General features: G+C 59.0%; 1 protein-coding gene across 1 annotated transcript in view; it reads right to left on the bottom strand.

The window, feature by feature from the left end:
• Positions 1–19,931, bottom strand: part of SDK1 (sidekick cell adhesion molecule 1) — an 888,340-nt gene that overhangs the window by 42,986 nt on the left and 825,423 nt on the right. The window lies entirely within an intron of this gene.

Here is a 19,931-nt window from a genome sequence, read left to right as displayed (position 1 = left end):
TAACAGCCACATTAATAATCCAAAACATAAATAAAGTTAATGTCTTTTGCATGTTTGCCATCGGCAACTCTATCGCAAAATTACTGTTGTACAATTAAAACGTGAAAGGCGAAATTGAGCACGGCCGTTACCCCGGTAGTCGGTTAGAACCGTCTGTGCGTGGTCTCCCCCGATCTCCAACCCCAAGGTTTCCTTTTCAAACTCTGGGCCCGCGACCCTTCTCCAGACACGGAGGTCCACAGAAACCAGTGCTTCTGCAGGCTCGAGGTGGCTCCTGGAATTCAGGGGCCACGTGCCTGGACAAGACCCGCCGGTCACGTGCGGGGCGGCTGAGCCACGCGAACTGCCGTCCCCAAGCTGAGATGCTCCGATGTGCCCACCAGCCGTCCTGTCGCACAGAGCTTTTGTGCCGTAAAAAATGCCGCAGGGAGTGAAGATTTCTTTGATGATGACACAGGCAGGGAAGAGAGAGAAATGTGTGTAAACACAGAGCAGAGCGTGTCGGTTTTGAGACCTACTTTTCTGGCTCCTGGAAGCTTCTGGGTCTCCGTCCTGGCAGGACGACCTGACTGGGGAAAGTCCCCTTGTGTACGGCCCCAGATGCAGTTCTGGTTTGGCATGGAGCATGTTCGGAGGGAACGGATGGAGCCTCTGATGAGCCCTTGTCTGATGGCTCTCCCCCCTTTGCCCCCGTGGTGTATAGAATGCTTTGGAAATGTGCGTGAAATCAGTTTTTAGAAGCAATTTAGCGCAGCGCGCTCTGGCATTTGCTGATAGCGGATCGCCTGCAAACAGCACCGAAGGGGGGCTCACAAAGGTGAAGGTGCAGAGTGGAGATTCTCTCCGCACGTCTCATGTCGGGGCTGACGATGCCGCCACACAGCTGTGAACCAGTCCTTGGCAGCCACGGAGCCGCGAGAGACAGCGCAGCTTCTAGAGGCACCCTGCGCCTGGAAATTTCTGGAATCTCCCGGGCTTCTGGCTGATTGTGTAGGGAGGCCCTGCAGGTTGGGAGCTGGGGGCTGCACGCTGGCAGGCAAGCCCCACAGAGCAGGACGGGCAGCTTACTCAACCCCCTAGGCGGACTCGCTGCCCCCGACGTGGCCACCAGCCATCAGTCACTGGGGAACAAACGGCCACTGGAACAAAATGGCTGTCCCTGGCTCAGTCTTAATTTGCTGGGGAGCAGAGAGTGCTGGCTCATGGCCACCTGGCTCCAGGCCCACTGGATCACCAGAATGACCTGGTCACTTAACAGTCCTGAGCTACAGACCCTCCACCCTCCACCAAAACATCGTCCCCTCCCATGGGAGGGTCATCCGTCTGGCCTGTGGAAGTCTCTCTCCTGCAGGGACCCTGCGGACCCTCTGCCTCTGCCTCTAGTTTGGTCGATGACAGGGGAGCGGTAGTGACATGTGGGTAGGGGTGACATAGGCCACCTCCCAGCAGAAGCTTCCAGAGGGTTCCCTGGCCGGTTACCTCCTCTTTTCCCGCAACCACCTGACCTAGCAGGTCCTGCACGGGGACGGACCCCTCAGTCTCTGTCTTTGAAAGAAGACGACAGGAAGCTGCAGAGAAAGAGCTGGCCTTGAAGGATGGGGAAGGTGCACGAGAGAAGTTGCCACTGGTGTTTCAGCCATGCGGAGTCTGTAGTTATTTGTTGCCATGGCACAATGTGCTGGAAATTTCCTGAATGTCAACCAGGCCTTAGGCTTGGCGCTGAGGGGTAGGTGGATACAAGGATGTGAAAACAGGTGTAACAAGAGAGACAGGTCACAATAATCATGATACAGGGTGTAACGTGAGGGCAGGTTCCAAGGGCCATGAGAAGTCACTTCTGGCTGGGGGACACAGGCTCTTTCCTGGAAACAAGAGTATCCTCCAAAAATGGGGCAGATTTAACATGGGACAACGGGCCAGGGAAGCACGGGCGAAGTAAGAGACAGGAATGGGAAGGGTGAGGGTACAGAGGTGACAAGGCAGGGTACCTGCTGGGGTCATATCAGATAGACGGTCATCAGATGCCAGTGCTACCTGGGGCCACACCAGGCATCTATTCATGCTGAACCATGCTAAGCCATGCTAGGCCACGATAAGCTATGCTAGGCTATGCTAGGCCATTCTAGGCTATGCTAAGTTATGCTAGATCACGCTAGGCTATGCTAGCCTATACTAAGCCATGCTAGATCACGCTAGGCCATGCTAGGCCATGATAAGCTATGCTAGGTTATGCTAGATCATGCTAGGCTATGCTAGGCCATGCTAGGCCATTCTAGGCTATGCTAGGTTATGCTAGATCATGCTAGGCCATTCTAGGCTATGCTAGGTTATGCTAGGTCATGCTAGGCTATGGTTGGCTATACTAAGCCATGCTAGATCATGCTAGGCCATGCTAGGCCATGATAAGCTATGCTAGGTTATGCTAGATCATGCTAGGCTATGCTAGGCCATGCTAGGCCATTCTAGGCTATGCTAGGTTATGCTAGATCATGCTAGGCTATGCTAGGCCATGCTAGGCCATTCTAGGCTATGCTAGGTTATGCTAGGTCATGCTAGGCTATGCTAGGCTATACCAAGCCATGCTAGATCATGCTAGGCCATGCTAGATCATGCTAGGCCATGCTAGGTTATACTAAGCCATGCTAGATCATGCTAGGCCATGCTAGGCCATGATAGGCTATACTAGGCCATGCTAGATCATGCTAAGCCATGGTAGGCCATGATAGGTTAAACTAGGCCATGCTAGACCATGCTAGATAATTCTAGGCTATGATAGGCCATGCTAGATCATGCTAGGCCATGTTAGGTTTCTACTTTCATTTTTTGTAACCCAGTGATTCATTATTTGGGTAGAGCAAACTTGTAACTGATACTTTGAGGATCATTGTTAACATTTTAATATAACGAGGTTAAGTATTTCTTTATATGATCAAAAAAATTACACATTTCTCAGTTCACTTTAATTACATCAACCCCTTTCTGGCCAAACACTCTTCCTGATTTCCTGTCAAAGTAAATAGGAAACAGAATTCTCTAATGTAGTTTACCTTCTCAGCACACTTGGCCAGCACATCTGTTCCCCTAAGCCAGGATACCTGGAGACAGGCTCCAGCTCGGGGTAATTATCTAACCTCCGGGGCCTTCGCAATACATAAAGGAGGCTTAAACAGATCATGGCTCTTCAGCTCAGTGGGGGCCAAGTCAGAACTGGAGACAGAGCAATGACTCAGAGCAGGGAAGTCGGGAAGGAGCAGAATCTCAAAAGGTGAGCCGGGCCTGCAGACACAAAGGCTTCGTTCCCTTCTGGGCAGGGGTACAGCTCACAGGAGAAAGACAGGAGAATCACTGCCGTCACCGAACATAAAGCCCGAAGCCCGCGGTGCCCTACGAGGCCGCCAGCCCTGCCTCGAGAAACTCAGGGTCTGTCAATGACCATTCGGTGCGACATCACACGGTAGTTTTTTTTAAAGCCTGCGACAGACAGTTCAAAGTGAGAAGATGGTGTTTTATAAATCTGTGATAAACAGAGAAGACGAGGATCGCCCCTTCCTCAACCTCCAGCCCCCTGTCTCCAGAAATCTGCAGGGCCTTCTGTAGAGTGCTCTCATCTAGTCTGACGGCTGCTGGAATCCTAGCAGCCCACGAGGGGCATGACAACGGCGTTGAGGGTGGCATTGAAGCTTGGCCTCTGGGCTCACTTCACCCTCATGGCCCGCAGAGGCGGGGGCTCGTCGCTGCCATTCATGCAGGGGAGGCTGGGGCCGGAGAGAGCAGGGCCCAGCCCCAGGTCTCCACTCACCCCACACTCTTAGCCTGGCAGCTCGGCTCCCAGCACCATGCCTGGGGGTGGGCAGGGGATTCAAGGCCACGTTCCTGGGGTCCAGGGGTGGCCGCCTCGGCCCAGCGCCTTGTCACTCTGGCTGGCGCTCTGCCCTCCAGCTCAAATGTCTGTCTTTGCTCCAATCACCTCACCGCTGAGCCAGAACAAACACAATTCTAAGGAAGCTTAACAAGAAAAATCAGGAAACTGGTCACAGAAAACCTATTTTTCGAAGTAATCAATGCCATGGACTCCAGGCTACAGAGGCTGCAGGCTGGAGGTTGTGGGAAAAGCCCTGGATGGTGAGTTTTAGGATCCAGGCTCAGCCTGAGGGACCTCGGACACAGTTCAGTCTCCCCGAGACTCAGCTTCTTTTGTAAAATTGGAGAAAATACCAGACTCAGTGGGTTTCAGAGACGAAATGAGCTAAGTCTTGAGAGGGTACAGATCAGTGGCCAGCAAGGAGGAGGCGCTCTGTAAGGCGGCTTGAACACGGTGTCTCGCTCCAAGCTCGTTCCCCCGCACTCACTGACTGGTGAATGGCCCAGTGGGTGTGAATGGCACATTGGTCCTGCTTGGCCTGTGTCCCCGCTGGGACTGTCGGTAATTACGTCACCACGTGCTGACGCATTTAAACGTCCGTCTTTCCTCACGGAAACGTCCGTCTTTCCTCCTCATGAACCAGGAGCTGCACAGGCATGTCCTGGGCACCCCGCCTTCCACAGCCCTGGACGCCGGTACCTTGGATCATGGAGACACTCCGAGGACCCGCCTTCTGTTCCCCGTGCCCTCCCTTATGTAATCTCCTCTTGGGAACACTTGCTTCCGACCATGGAACATGGCAGACGTGGTGGCCAGTGGCACCGTGATGAGGTTGCAGGAGACTGTGCCTCTCCACAGCTCGTGCCCCTCCTGCCGGCCCTCTGCCCTGCCCCCTCCCGTACCCGCTCTGACGAAGCCAGCAGCCACGTCGGGAGATGCCCCACGGAGAGGCTCATCAAGGCCTCCGTCCAACAGCCCACGAAACGCAGTCCTGCCAACGACTACACCAGCTTACAGATGGACCCTTTCCCGGTCCAACCTTTGGATGAGACAGCGGCCCTGGCTGGCACCTTGGGAGAGACCCAAAGCGGGGGACGCAGCTAAGCTGTGCCTGGATTCCTGGCCCCCACACACTGTGAAGCGGCACAGGTGTGTTTCAAGCAGCTGTGCAGGGAAAATTTGTTATGCAGCAGTAGCTAACCAATACACCCAACAGGCAGGAAGGCCCAGACTCTGCACATCCTGGGCTCTGCCAGACGGGTTCGAATCTGGTGTAGTACTGCTCATAAATGTGGGATTTCATGGTGTTCAAGCGAGAACTCCTGTTATGTCCAACACGTGTTCATAACTGGTCCAGACCCAGCTCTGGGCTTGGCACCGTGAGGGTGCAGAGGAACACCGCTCCGGGCCTTCTGATCGATAGACGTGCCACAGGAACTACGGAAGTCTGGAGCTTGGGGGGTTTGAGGGGTTCTGCTACCGGTGCCTCCAGAGCAAGGGCGAGGGTGAGATCGGGAAGGCTCTGAGTCATGACCGAGCGAGCTTGGACGTGTGGCAAGGAGGAGGGGGGCCCAGGCAGGGGACTCAAGCAGGGGACAGGGCAGCAAAGGTGTGCTGAGGACACTTAATCTTCCCCAGCTTGGGATGCGGGCTGATCTGGGATCACGTGGCAGCTGCAGTCCCAAGATGCTGGTTTCAAAAACTGTGGCTTAAAAAGTTGCTTCGGGGTGCCCGGGTGGCTCGGTCGGTTCAGCATCTCTTAATTTCAGCTCAGGTTATGATCTCACGGTCTCTGAGTTTGAGCCCTGCGTCGGGCTCCGTGCTGATGGCGCGGAGCCTGCGTGGGATTCTCTGTCTCCCTCTCTCTCTCTGCCCCCCCCCGTCCACACATTCTCTCTCCCTCTCAAAATAAATAAACATTTTTAAAACTTTTTTTTAATAAAAAAAAATAAAAAACAGTTGTTGCAACAGGCAGGGAGGTTGAGGCCTGAGAGTTTCAAACCCATAATCGCAAATGTGGCTCTGTCACCGCTATTTCAGTGATCCAGGTGAGTGCCGAACATCTGATTTCATCCAGTGACGTTCCCTGCTTTCCGCCATCATCGACGCTGTCCCCACCTGCCACCGACTGACTGCCACCACCTGCCGGCAGGAGATGCAGGGGTGAAAGCCGCTCAGACGAGCCAGCTGTGCACTGGCACCTGTTGCTGGGCTTTTCTCCTCGCCTACGCAGGGACCGTCCCGCCAGAGCAAGACCCAGGCCCTGCCAGGCCACGACTGCATTATAACCACTGGCGGTCTGTGTAACGCAAACCACAGCCCGCATCCTGTGCGGACTGTATTCGCCAAACTCAAGTGAGAGGAAGGATGTTTATCCTCACGTCACACCTTCGAAAACTGAGCCTGAAGGGGTTAATTTGTTTGGCCCAGAAGGGGCTGGATTTGAACTTGGGTCTGCATAACCAGAAGGCTGTGTTGCCAAGGAAAGGGCTTTGGGAAGCTTTCTGTGAAGGGCCAGACAGCATTTTAAGTTTTGAGGGACACAGGTCTCTGTTGCAACAACTCAACTCTGCCACTGAACGGCAAAAGCAGCCGCAGACAGTAAGCAAACGAATGGGCGTCTCAATAAAACTTTATATAAAAACGGGCACTGGCTGCATTCGGCCCCTGGGCCTGGTTTGCAGACCCTGCTCTGAGTCAATAAAGAAAGGGCAGGGATGGGAAGGGGGTCCTTGCCTGCCAGCTTTGTCATATATAATGAGTTGTGTCACGTATAATGAGGAACGTCCCCGGCCACCAGCCTCCTGAGCTTGTCCCCGTGATATAACCCTGGACCTGTCAGGTACATTGGGAACAGCCACCAGGTTCTGGCCACCGGGGACCCCTGTGAGGGGCGTGGGCCCAGGCAGGCAATGGGGGGCCTGGGAAGTCTGGAGAGGCAGGTGACACGATGCAGGAAGCCCCAGGGGATGAGGCTGCCAGAGACTGGCTTTATTCATGGTGCTCTCATTTTTTTTAAAGAATGGATAAATCTTTTTTTTTTAATTTTTTTTTCTTTTTTTTTTTTTTGGGAGAGAGAGCACAAACAGGGGAGGGTCACAGAGAGGAGGACGGAGGATCTGAAGTGGGCTCCGTGCCGACAGCAGTGAGCCCGATGTGAACCTCACGTGAGATCGGGACCTGAGCCAAAGTTGGACGCTTCTCAGCCGAGCCACCCAGGCGCTCCCGTGGTTTTCTCAATTTTTGAAACCCCATGTTCTGATTTTGATGCCAGAGGGCCTTGTTTTCTAAGAAAAATAGCTTCCTTGGATGAGGTGGCTACACTGATGTGTCCTGCCACCACTGACCAGCTGAGCATTCCTGGAGAATTCTCCGGAAGCTTGGGTGCTTCCGTTTTTCTCACCTGTAAAATGAAGGTAACCTCTGAGCCCCACACCCACTGGGACGTGGCAAGTTTGAGCCAAGACAAAGAACACTGCAGGCAGGGTCGCGGGGCGTCTCCCCCCAGTTCCTACTCTCCTCCCACATCCCACTGCCGGGACCCACTGTGCCCGATGCCAGGTGACCTCCAGGCAAAGCTCCAGATCAAAGGAACCGGTTGAAGAAGTCCGTGTCCGAGTGAGGCTGGGGACCAGGGACACGGAGAAGTAAGCCTCCGCCCTGCACAAGCTGGGCTGCCCCTCACGCCAGCTCTGACAGCGGGGGCGGGGCAGCTGCAGGCCTACGGACGCCCTCCTCCCCGCCACCAGGGAGGCCGGCGCAGACCTTCCTGCTTTACAGGAAGGGAAGTGAGACAGCGTTCCGACAAGGGCAGGCTGGAATCTGAGAGTCCTGTTCCAGGTGTGGCCTCAGGGATGCTGGCCTGCCCCAAACAAGCCGGGGAGGTGAGAGCCCACGATCAGCTAGTCATCGAACGACTACAAGGCACGTGCTGGGGAGGTCAAGGCACAAGAGAGGCCTGGGGCCTCGGGATGAAACTTGGGGCATCTGTCCCCAGGCAGCAGGGGCACCTCGTGCAGGACACAGATGTCCATTCCTCCCTCCAGGGTGAGCTGCAGGCTGTGAGCTGTGGGGCATGCAGGGGCCCCCCCACCACGCCTGGGCCAGAGGCGAAGGGGCAAGGAGGGCTTCGTGGAGAAGGACTTGAAGGCTGGAGAGAAGAGTCAGGTGGGGCCAAGTCGGCTTTAGCCATCAGACGTCTCTCCGGAAAGGCTTTGTGAGCGGGCAGGGAGCACCGTGGCCACAGTCGTACTCTTGGGGATGACAGGGCTGCACCCGGGGAGGGCACCGGCCGTGAGGACCAGCTGGGCGACTGCTATGACGCCACAGGCAGGTGAACGAGGGCGGTGGCCACAACAAAGGAGAAAGTGACAGAGTGTCTTTGATGTCGGGGACCGCGAGTCAACAAATGGTGACTGGCCGACGGGTCATGGGGATCGAGGACTGGGAGGAACCAAGGCCATCACCCGAGGGGCCGCGTGGGATTTGGGGATGGATGGAGGCATTGCTCCCGGGGCCACACACAGGAGTAGACTCGGGAACCGCGTGGCCCCTGAGGATGTGGGAAGGAAGGCGACTGTCCCGAGAGAGCGGACTTACAGAATGGAGTGAACGGCACCAAAGAGAGGGCCAAGGCAGAGCCGGGAGCCAGGGTGCCACTGAGACCGAGCTGGAGACGGCCACAGTCAGAGCAGGTCAAGGGCAGAGCTGGAAGCAGCCTTAGAATTTCCAACAGCAAAAGGGGCTGAAGCTGCTAAGTCTCGAAGTGGAGGAAGGAACTGAAGGCAGAGGGGAGCTAATCCCCCGGGAGCCTGTGTGCTGACTGCATACTTGATCATGTGAAGAAGGTGTTATTAATTTTTCTAGGTTTGATAATGGCTTCATGGATTTATTTATATATATATACATGTATATATGCGTATATACGTGCATACATATATATAGTGTGTGTGTGTATACATATATACATATATGTATACACACACACACTATACGTATATACTATATACGTATGCACGTATGTATGTATTTAAGGAGTTCTTTTAGGGATATGCGCTGGGGATGTTTTTGAACGAAACGATACGATGTTTAAAAGAAAGGATACGATGTCTGAGAAATGCTTCTGAGCCAGTGGGCAGAGGGCACAAGTGCAAGTCCCGAGGAAGCAAGACCCCGCGTCGGTGCCGCGGCGGAGCGGGTGGGGGGGGGCACGGGGGCGCGCGAAGCTGGCCCGTCTGCTGCTGGGTGTGCTGCAGGCTTCCCTGCTCAGCAGTGACACAACAAACAAAAGGGAGAAGGTTCTTGAATTCAGGAAGAGCTTGGCCGGGAAGGAGAGGCACAGGCAAGGCCCCGGGCTCCGGGGAGAGACTCTAGGGTTGGAGCTGTTTCAAATCCACCGTGTGGGGACGATGCCTCCCTCCCCCCAGGGGAGGACCCGTCGTCTATGCACCCAGCAAGCACGCCAGTCTCTGTAAGGCGTGAAGATGGCGCAGTCAGTAAGGCTTGACTCTGAAGAGCCACGCCCCCTCAGAGGTCACAGGCCAGGCCATCTCTCTGCCCAGAGTGTGTGCTGCCCAAGGGCAGGGCCTGCCTGGGCCTTTCCCCCTTCAGTGGCCTCTGGAGCTGCAGAGTGAGTGGGCGCTCGGCCGAGAAGTCTCAACCCACCACCAATATGGTAATCAGACAAATCTCCCGAGAAGCTGGCCGAGGACTTGGACTCCGGATTGCACGATGTTTGGGATCCTTTCCAGATACAGCATTAGGCATTCAAATATTCTCCATAACCTTCCTACATTGATGGAAATTAGGTTATTAGAAATGTCATTTATCTACCAACATCTCCTGGGCCTCACGTCTGCTAGGAAAGGCAGCAATCCAAGGCGGGGAGCTGCATAGGGAGCCCGTGGCACGAGAGAGAGGCGTCCAGGATTGGGGGGCCAGGAGATGCTCACTGTGGCTGGAGGGGTCCCAGGGGCCTGTCTCAGGAGCAGATTTTATTTTCCCCCTACAGACAGTGGGGACCCACTGAGCGGTTGAAACAGAAAAGTGATGGGATGAGGGGTTGGGGAAGGATCACCCACGCAGGGGTGTGGAGGGTGGGGTGGACATGGGGATTCTGGAGGCTTCCACAAGTCCCTGCTGAAGGGCTTTCGCTCACACCTGTGGACACAGTCCGTGTCCCTCGAGGCACTGCAGCCCCGCCCAGGCTCTAGGAGACTCCTTTCCTGCCCTCTGTCCCGGGGAGCTTCTCACTGCACAGCCGGCTTGGTCCTCACGGCCCTCCTGGCTCAGCCCTCCCCTCCCCTGCTCAGTACCCTATCCCCTGTGTGCTTGCAGTGGCTTTATAGTTAACACAGCTGCCTGGCTCGGTCATCTCACTCCCCTCATGGCCTCTGGACAGGGTTTCCTGGGCAAAGGGATGCTGAAGACTGCCTGGAGGAGGTGGCAGAGGTCCAGGACCATACCTTGCAACTCTCCCTCGCCTGGGGAGGGGAGGGGCAAGCTCTTAATGTCCTCATCAACATCTGCCCAGTCTGCCAGCGTCAGGCACGGAGACACTGGGGGAGGCCCCTTGGTGGGGACTCTCCAGTCTGGACTCGGAGGCAACAGCTCATCAGGTGTTTGTGCATCACGGGAGCCCCAGAGGGTGAGAAGGAGCCTACGGAGCCGCCTCCAGGCCAGGTGAGGAACTCTGAGCACCTGCTGCTCATCTGAGAGCCACGACAGCGATCCTGCCTGGCGCGCGGCAGGTCTCGTGCCGCAGCTGACGCCCAGGCCACAGGTCATGACAGCCCGTGCGCAAGCCGTGCCTCCACCTACACACGGCCTGGCCGACTGGCAGACCGGCCACCGAAGCTGCCCGTGGTTTCCATGCCGTCATGAGCCTGCGTTCCACGAGTAGTAACCTGGAGATCCCGCTGCATGAGGACGAGATACCGTGGGCCCGTGAGACGACACCTCTGCACAAGTACCGCTGACTCTTGGCCGCACAACCGTCCGAGGCCAGGGGCGCTCAGAGCCTCTGCCTGTCCCCTGGGGTTCGAGACCAGCTCTGTCTGCCGCTAGGGGGAGCCACAGCAGCGAGGAGCCGCGAGACTGGGCTCCCAATCCAGCCAGCAGTAATTAAAAGCTGACAAGAAAGGTGGTTCCAGCTAAGTCTCTTGTTCTCTGAAAAGGAGCAAGGCAGTCGTTCCCAGATTCCCTTCAGTCTTGTGACGCGACACACAGGCTCAAAGCCACCCGATGGCACCTGAAACAACCCAACGACTGCAGCGTGGGACCGTCTGTTTTCCCTCTTTAGCAAAAGGTGTTGTGTTTCAGTCAAAGGCCCCACACGGGGCACTGCTGACCTGACCTCTCGTGGGCGCTTCCCACCGGGCCCAGGAGAAAGTCCTGACTCCCTCTTTTGGAGACAGAACCTTGCCAGTCCTTTTTCCCAGAGGGACAACTGCGGTGCCTGGACAGCCAGGTGGGCCTGGGACTCTGGCTGCCGTGGGTACAGTGAGGACAAGGTGCTGGGGTGTCAGGGCTCCCAGAGATCACCCTGCCCGGACCCAGTCCAGGTGACTCCCAGGGTGCAGCCAAGGGCACGGCCGCTCCAGGGAGGGAGGGGGGCGGCGAGGGGGAGAAAGGTCTGCCGAGGGAGGGTGAGCTCCGTGACTCCTCGGGGCACTTTTATATCCGTTTGGAATGTGACACGCGTTCCGCAAAAACCCGGCAGAATTTGTCAAAATGACGGCAAAGTTCCTATGAGTGGCCGAGAAGTTCTGTAGGACAAAAAACAGGACGAGCGCCACTAAACAGGAAGAACGCGTAATAAAGGGGGGGCGGGCGAGGGGACGGCGGCACCAGGGCATCGGGAGGAGAGGTCACGCGGAGATGGTGGGATCGGAGCGACGTCTCCGAAAACCGACCACTGAGAAGCTCACTTTGACCAGGCACCAAGGCCGATTCTGGAGGCGTTAGGGGGCGTCTGGGAAAAATGAAACCGTGAAAATCTGGAAGACAGTCTAGCTACACGCGGGGCTCCTGGACGCAAGCAGTGGTCCAGCACGTCCAGGGCCCTGACACACAACTGGAACACAGGGAAATCAGCAACGAACAACAGAAAAGGGAAAGCGTGGGCCACCAGCAGGGTGGAACGTGACATCCCTAATGTAAACGGAGCCCTCACACATCAGCCCGAGAACAGGAAGCCGGTGCGAAATGGCACCGCCTACAGCCACAGGCAGTTAATGGCAGAGCAGTGACTTACATACAGGCCTGAGGACTGAACAACAGTGACATAGATTTTCTCCTAACAGACGAGGCAGGACCTAAATGTGGACGCAGAGAGGCCACGAGACCCACATCCCGGTCGCCACTAAGCGGGGTGTCAGTGTGTTTGGGTTCCTCCAAGCAAAAATCGCTCACGTCCTTTGAGCCAGGGGTTCTGCTTCTAGCGTTTTCCCCCAAGGAGAGAACCAGAGAGGTTTTGAAAGACTGGCAACAGTGTTCACAGAGGGTTTGTTTGAGACCGTGAGGTCCCGCACCTGGCGCCCCATGCCAGCGTCCCCCGTCGGCAGAACAGCAGGAAGAACCCGAGAGGTTGTTTGCGAAGGTCCCCTGCCAGCTGGACCCGGCCCGGGCCTGCCCCATCGGTACCACGGGCCTCGTTCAGGGGAGGCGTCACCCAGGCAGCAGTGAGCCCCGCTTGCCCGCTCCCCCAAACCCCTCGCACAAACACACCATTCACCAGGTCCACACGTGACCTGGCCAAAACCACGAGTCCCAGCTCCTTTGAACCAGCTTGCAGCCCCCAAGCCCCTCCTGTGTGGAAATTCTGGAGTCCCCGCTGCTTCCAGCCCCAGGAGGGGGCTACCGATGCAATCCCAGACCCGGTCTGGAGCCACCCCTGCCGGACCCCGATGCAAAGGGCAAGATCTGGAGAAGCCTCGGGAGGCTGGGAGGGGGCTGGGCCCAGAGACCCTGCGACAGCGGCTGGACCGGCGGGGCAGAGAGGACAAGTGCACTCCGCGCGTCTGAGGGCTCAGCGGGCGTGGAGGGGTCTCCTAGCCTGTCCCGAGCGGGAGCACGTGTGGGCGCCACTCAGCCTCCGTGGATGGGCGGGCGGCACACATAGGTTAATTCGCGCACGTCCACAGGAAGGTGCCGGGGCGCTCACGCAGGGAAGGAGACGGAGCAGCCAGACTTGGGAGCGCACGTGGCCTCTGTGCCGGGGCACCAGGACACAGGGGCTGCACCGGCCCGGCGGCCCCGACCCCCCGGGGACGGCTCTGCCTCGGGCCTTCGGTGTGCCGGGCCTGTCTGCAAGTCCACGGGGATGGGGAGGCCGGGAAAACCAGTGCTGGGCTCTCCACAGTCGAGGCAACGGAACAGGAGGCCCAAGAGGAGACTTGAAGGTTTGGATGAACGTCCCAGCTGGGCCCCCGCGGAGCTACTGCCAATAGCCCAGCTGTGTCGTGCAGAGCAGCCCCCACCCCCAGGCACCACCCGGGCCTTCCCTTTCATCTCTTGTCCCCCAGCAGTGGGAGGGCCTTGCGAGCGGGCGGTGCTTCGGGCACTGGGGTCAACCCATTTTACAGGATGGAAAACAGAGACCGGAGTGGTAACCACCCAAGGACCTATCTCGCGTGCTCCCCCACACGCGTGCCCTCCTGCTCTCCTCTGCGACACAGGGCAGCTCCCGAAGGCCAGAGGGGCTGCTCAAAGCTCTGCAGGGTTTTGACTTTGCTCTTGGACCCTGGCAGAGAAGCGTCTGTCCGGGGCCAGTGACACCATGGTCAGGCCAGGGGAGGGTCCTGGGCCTGGTGGCTGGACCCCTCCTGAGCCCGATGCCCATATGCAAAAGAGACGGGTGGCTTTCCCCTTGCAGGACGCCATGGGGCCTGAGCTCCCGAGCCCACCCTGCCCAGAAGCCCTCAGAAGCAGTGACCCGCCAACATCTCTGCACGGCGATCTCTATGATGGCAGCTTTTCACGGCAGGAAATGAAAGGTGAGGCTGACCTTGTGTTTCCTCCCCCGGAGCAGGGCTGCTTCCCTGAGAGGCCCTTGCACACGCACCCCTCCCCTCCATGGCAGCCCGCCTCGCCCCAGGCGCCCATGGCTCTCCTCCTCCCGCGTGTCCGGTGATGGCTGGAGCCCCAAAGGGGCCATCCGACCGCACACCTGGGTCACAGTGTCCGCCCGGCCTCTGTGGGCTCTGCAGCGTGCCCCGTGGTCCTGGAGCCAGACCGCAGTCTCTGGGCCCATGGCCAGGCCCTGAGCATCAGGTGTGTCTGGGCCGTCAACTCAGGCCCAGGCCGAGCATTTGGCTGTCTCAGTCACTTTCTGGGCCAGAACTGCTCCCGGCCGACATCTCCCCGTCAGGGTTCCACTGGGTGTTCTCTCCTCTGCCATGACCAGCTCGGCGCTCTAGATGGGCTCGCATGGGTTTGGAGAGGGACTGCGTTCTGTCTTTAAAACTGGGCGGAGGGGCACCTGGGTGGCTCAGTCGGTTGAGCATCTGACTTCGACTCAGAGGTCATGATCTCGGGGTTTGTGGGTTCAACCCCGTGTCGGACTCTGTGCTGACAGCTCGGAGCCTGGCGCCTGCTTGGGATTCTGTGTCCCCTTTATTTCTGCTAAAACAAAACGAAACTGGGCCGAGGCTCAGAGGGGAGGCAGAGCTAGAGGCGGTCAGGAGCGGCTCACCTTGCCCCACCCCTGAAGGGCAGGTGGAACGACAGCTGTCCATGCGTCCCTGGACCAGGGCGCCAGGCCAGGAACCTCTCGTTCTTCAGTCTCACCGGATCTTCACCATGACCCTGTGACAGAGGCCTCAGGAAATCTAACCCCAATCCACAGGGGCTCTCGCAACACCCCCTGCCTCCCAAATAAGGCGGCTCGGTTAGAGCCCACCAGCGGCAGGGACGGGCTGCAGCAGACAACAGCAGAGCCGAGCGGGGGCTGCTGGGCTGGCGGGTCGGGGCAGGTGCCGATGGGCTGAGGGGTCCCCACACTGTGAGAACGAATGCCGTCATCCCCCTTTCCTGGCTGCAGGAGCGGGAGGGTCCTCTGCTTCCACGACCCCCACCATCACAGGGGGAGCAGGTGCTCCGGCCCCACGGGTCACCCCCAAGCGTTCACGATGGGATCACTTCTTGATCAGAGTGGAAGAGGATCTGAATGGAAAGCCCTGGGCTTGGTTTGGGGCCAGTCAGGTCTGCTCTGCTGAGTTTTGTGAGAAGCCCTCACGGTGTCGGGGCTCCTGGGCTTCTGTCCTCCCTGAACGAACAGCGGCCGCGGGGCAAACGGGAGCTGGGGCTTCCCAGGGGAAGCCTCCCTCTGGGACCTCCACGCGTGTCCCTGACCCGGGGTCTCCACCCTCTGGGGCGCCGCCTGCTCTCATGTGTCTCTGGTGTCCGTGCCTCTGAGCTGGGCTGCTGGCTTCCCACCCCCCCACACCCCCCCTGCCCCCCCCTGCCCGCCCACAGTGCTCCAGAGTACTGCTGTGTTCCAGGCAGAGTCCTGAGGACGTTGGGGTGAATCGGACGGGTTCTCCGCTCCGTGGGGTGCACAGACACAACGCAGACGGGAAGTGCAGGAGGCTGTGTGTGCAGCATGTTCTGGGACAGGGTGGGGAACACGGGGTCTGCCCGCAGAGACGGGGAGGCAGCTACTCCCCCGAGGTGCAAGCCCCGAGCCCGGGCTGTAGGAAGGCTGGGGTCTTCCCGGGGACGGGAGGCGAGAGCAGGGATTCTGGGAGGCAGAGCTGGTGTTCGCTCCAGGGGAGAGTGGCCTGGGAGGCCTGGAAATACAGGCAGGGGCTCATGTGTCCGGCCCTGGCCCAGGGCAGGAGGGCAGCCTGATCCTGCAAGTGGGGGCCCATCCTTGAGTGCCACGTGTCTCGGAGGCCAGGATGTGGGCTCCTTTCCGGAACCAAGGACACAGAGAGGGGCCTGGAGATTCTACTAGGGACGACGGGAACAGCAGCCATGCCACGGCATCCCCAGACAGGGCTCTGCACCTCTCCCAGGGAGAGTTCTGGCCGCTTGGCAAACTCTGCCACCAGTGCTATGCACCCTGCTACAGTGAGCACCCATTCCCCTGGGGATCCTCCCTCCCCTTTGGTCCCTGTGCTTCAGGTACAGATGACATCGCCGGCTTTGCGGACCTCAGGCCATTGGCCACAGCGTCTGGTATGCAGATGGGTCATAAAGGCAGGCTTGGGAGAGCCGGTGGGTTTCCCCTGTGGGTGCTGTTGAAGGCAAACTCCCTTCCTGCTGCCTGGAGCTGCAGGGCCACTGAGATGAGAAGCCTGCCCAAGACAGGAGCAAACAGCAGAGTGGAACCAACAGGGGACAGCATTCCAGCTTGTTAGGATGCTGGATCCAGCCATGCCTGAACCCGTATCCGGGCTCTTCAGCTGTTTTCTGTTACGTGAGTTAATAAATGATTCTTTCAGCTTGAGCCTGTATGCCTTGGGTTTCTATCTGCTGCAAACTGGAGTCCCTGCTGATGTATTATCTTTATCGATTTGTAATGCCCAGACTCAGAAATCAATCTCCACGAGAAATTTCCTCAAAATCACCTTGTCTCCGTGAAATGAAACAGACTTGAATATTACACATTTGGGCTAGACTGAGACCTTTTGACTCAAAACCTTGCTTTGCAGATGAGGCCCGGCAAGTCGAGTGTCTGACCCAGGGTCTCAATCATCTGTTCACAAATACTGACCGGCCCTGTCTGTCACATTTCGCACCTTCATCCTGTGGGCGGGACAGACGAGTCTGGGGCAGCACCGGCATGAGGACCCAAGTCGCCTTAGTCTTAGCTCACAGCGTTCCCCTCTGCTCCGTGATACCTCAAGGCTGGGCCCAGAGTGGTTAAGTGACTTGCCCGTGGTCACACAGCCAGGTACAAGGGGCAGACTCCTCCCCTGCGGCCCCAGAGCAGCTAACATGAGCACCGAGAAGCCTGCTTCCCTGTCTTCTCCACCGAAATACCAAACGCCCTCCCATTTCATCACCTGGGGCCGTGGTCCTGCTCCTTCCCGAGTCCCGAACCTTAGGGCCCAGACCCTGGCCAGTGTCCGTTTCCCTCCAACACAGGCAGGCAAGTCTCACCCTTTCTCCTCCGGGGTGCACGGCACCCCCTCTCCTGGTGTCCTCCCGCCTTCTCTGCCTCTGTGTTGTGTCCTCGGGAGGCTGGAACCCACATTATGGTGGAAGCAGCAAACACACAACCTCCCTCCCTCCCGTCACCCATCTGAGGTCGTGCGGGGAGAGCAGACCTGTGGGGCCACGTGCCTGGGGGTTTCCACGTGTGGCTCCGAGGGGAATCCTCTGGCGCAGAGCCTGGACCTTGGCACTTAGCGGGCTCATCTGGTCCCTGTCCCTGCTGTCTGCCTGGGGGAGGGAAGGGGTGGCCTCCCAGCACCCTGGCTGCCCACTTCCCAAGGGTTCACTCCTGCACCCTGTCTCGCTGCCCTCCCCTCCCCTGTGTCAGGAAGAGCGCTCCGTGGAGAAGCATGGCCTCACGAGGGTGCCTCGGGCAGCAAGGGTACGGGGGTCACGGCAGTCAGGGGCAGATGCCGCCGTCACTCGTCGCTTTGCTTCAGGATGAGGCATCACGGATTAGCCTGCCCCCCACTTACTCCCGCCCGCCCTGAGACACGAATTCCATCCACTTCATGGCAGCTGATGTGGGCGCCTCCCGGTGCCAGGAGTCCCTGAAGTTGCTCTCCTGCCTCATCCTCATGGGAGTTTGGGGGCCTCTGTTCACAGGACAGTAAAGGCGTTCAGGTCCCCTTTGGTCCTAAGCTCAGGACGGGGAGCATCTTGAGACACGTGGTTGTGGTCCCGTGAAGAGGAAGCCAGGCCAGTCCCATCTGACAAGGGAAGGCAGAGGTATTCGCCGAGCGCCCAAGGACCCGGGCACAGAGGGAGAAACGTGGGACTCCTCCTGCGGGGGTGTCGGAGAGCTTTCTGGAGAAGAAGCCGCTGCAGCGGGGTCCTGGGCGGCAGGGCGAGGAATCCAGGGCTCCGGGGGAGCAGTGCTGCACACACTGCATACAAGTCCGCTTGGGGGCTTTAAAGCCCTTCTTGGTACCTCCTGCACGTGCCCTTGGCAAGACAGCTGGCTCTCCAGAGCGTGTGCGTGGGGCCAGATGGCCCTGGAACCCGGGCTCGGTGGCTAGAGCCTCCCTTTCCTGGGGGTGACGGGTCCAGGAGGCTGAGGCCGGGCGAGGTGGGGAGACAGCATGGGGCGCAGGTGCGTGAGGGGCGAGGGGGGCGGCAGGACTGGCCTGGAGGGAAGAGCCGGGGCAGGGACCCCTCCCGGAGAGGGGAGCGAGACAAGGGGCCCGGGCCCCGCCTGCGGCCTCCTGCCCACCGGGGCTCGGCGTCAGCTCAGCGCCGCTGGAAAATCCCCGTGCGCCATTATTCACAGCGGCTCTTCTCCCAAAACCCAAACGGCGGCGACAACCCAAGTGTGCGTCAGCGGATGCAGAGAGAGAAAACGCGTGTGTGCACAGCGGGATATTCCACAGCCACGAGAAGGAACGAGGTGCTGAGATGTGCTACGAAACTCGAAAACGCGTTCAGTGTAAGAAGCCAGGCACAGGAGCACAAACATCGTGGGATTGATTCCACTCGTATCAGACACTCCGAACGGGCGAGACAGGCTTCAGTGGAGGTGGCGGCGGGGGGGGGGGGGGGGCAGAGGAGAGGGGAGGGACCGCCGGATGGCGAGGGCTCGGCTCTGGGAACACGGGGCTCCGCACACGGCCGGCGGTGAGGGCAGCACAGCATCGTGAATGTGCCCCAGGCCGCTGAGCGGCTGGGACGGCGGCGTTTACGTCGTGTACAGCTGACCACGGCCCAAGACAAGCCGACGGGCCACCGCGGCATAGAGCGCGGAGCTGGGCTTCCGGCCCGTGGTGACGTGGCCAGCCGACACGGCTCCCGGCGCCCACCTGCCTCCCTCCCTGGCCGCAGTCCTTTCCCCGAACGTCCGCCCTGGTCTCTGGGTTTAAGGCTCTGCCTCTAGCGACCCCCGGCCTCGGGTGCAGCTAGAGCCAACGAGGGGGAGGGAGACAAGGGGCCCCGGCCCCGCCTGGGCAGTTCTGGCACCGCCGATCCCAGCTGGCTGGCCGTGCCCTCCCTCTACCCACCCGCCTTGGTGACCCACGTGGGCCCAGGTGCCAGAATAGGACTGGAGCCCCACGCTTACAGGCGGCGGGTGCCTCGTCCCCTCCCTGCCCGTGCTCCTGGGAGGCCAGGGGCGTCTGCCCCGAACTCCGACTGCCCAGCCCCCACACCGTCGGCTCTGAGGAACCCGTGGGGACAGATGTGAAGAGAGGCCAATGGAACCTGCGCTTCAAGCATCTCTCTCCCTCATCCCTTGCTTGGCCTTTCCAGAAAAAGCCTGCCAAGTTAGGCCCCCGGCGCTGCCATCTGCCATCTGGTTTATGACTGTAACCTCTCCGAATTCCGAAAGGTCACCTGACGCGTTTCTGTGGGCGGGCCCTGTGGCCGGACCTCCTTCTCCGAGCCTGGGGCTCTGTGCTCAGGGGAGTTCTGGTGGTTCCCGGCCCAGAGCACGGCCCGCTCACTGCCCCCACAGGTCCGAGCCGGGTTCCCCCAGCAGAGGAGGAGGAGAGCGGGCAAGGGCCCTCGGGCCGGAGGGGAGGCAGGGGACGGAAGCCCGAGCCGATCTCAACGTGACACGATGCCTCTACGGGAGGGACAGCCCTTGAAACAAACTCAGGATCCACGTCTTACCTAAAAGGGGTACAAGCAACGATCCGGGTGGCTTTCCGAGGCCTGAGATGGGGCCATTGCCAGGAAGTCAGGCTGAGGCCCAGCCAGGGACCGAGGGCGACAGAGTACAAGCATCCCCTGCAGATGCCAAGGTCCCCACACGCCCGGATGCCCATGCAGGCCTCAGCCTGTCTCTCCTGGAGCACGTCCTGGTGAGCGGGAGGGCTCCAGATGCCAAACAAACCGTCGGGCCTGGAAGCAAGACTGGGAAGCATCACCCCGGCAGTCGGGACTTTCCAGCCCTCGGCAGATCCTGACTTGCCCA

The sequence above is a fragment of the Leopardus geoffroyi genome, chromosome E3, assembly GCF_018350155.1.
Source record: "Leopardus geoffroyi isolate Oge1 chromosome E3, O.geoffroyi_Oge1_pat1.0, whole genome shotgun sequence".
Lineage (NCBI taxonomy): Eukaryota > Metazoa > Chordata > Mammalia > Carnivora > Felidae > Leopardus > Leopardus geoffroyi.
This window is presented reverse-complemented; position numbering and strand designations above follow the sequence as displayed.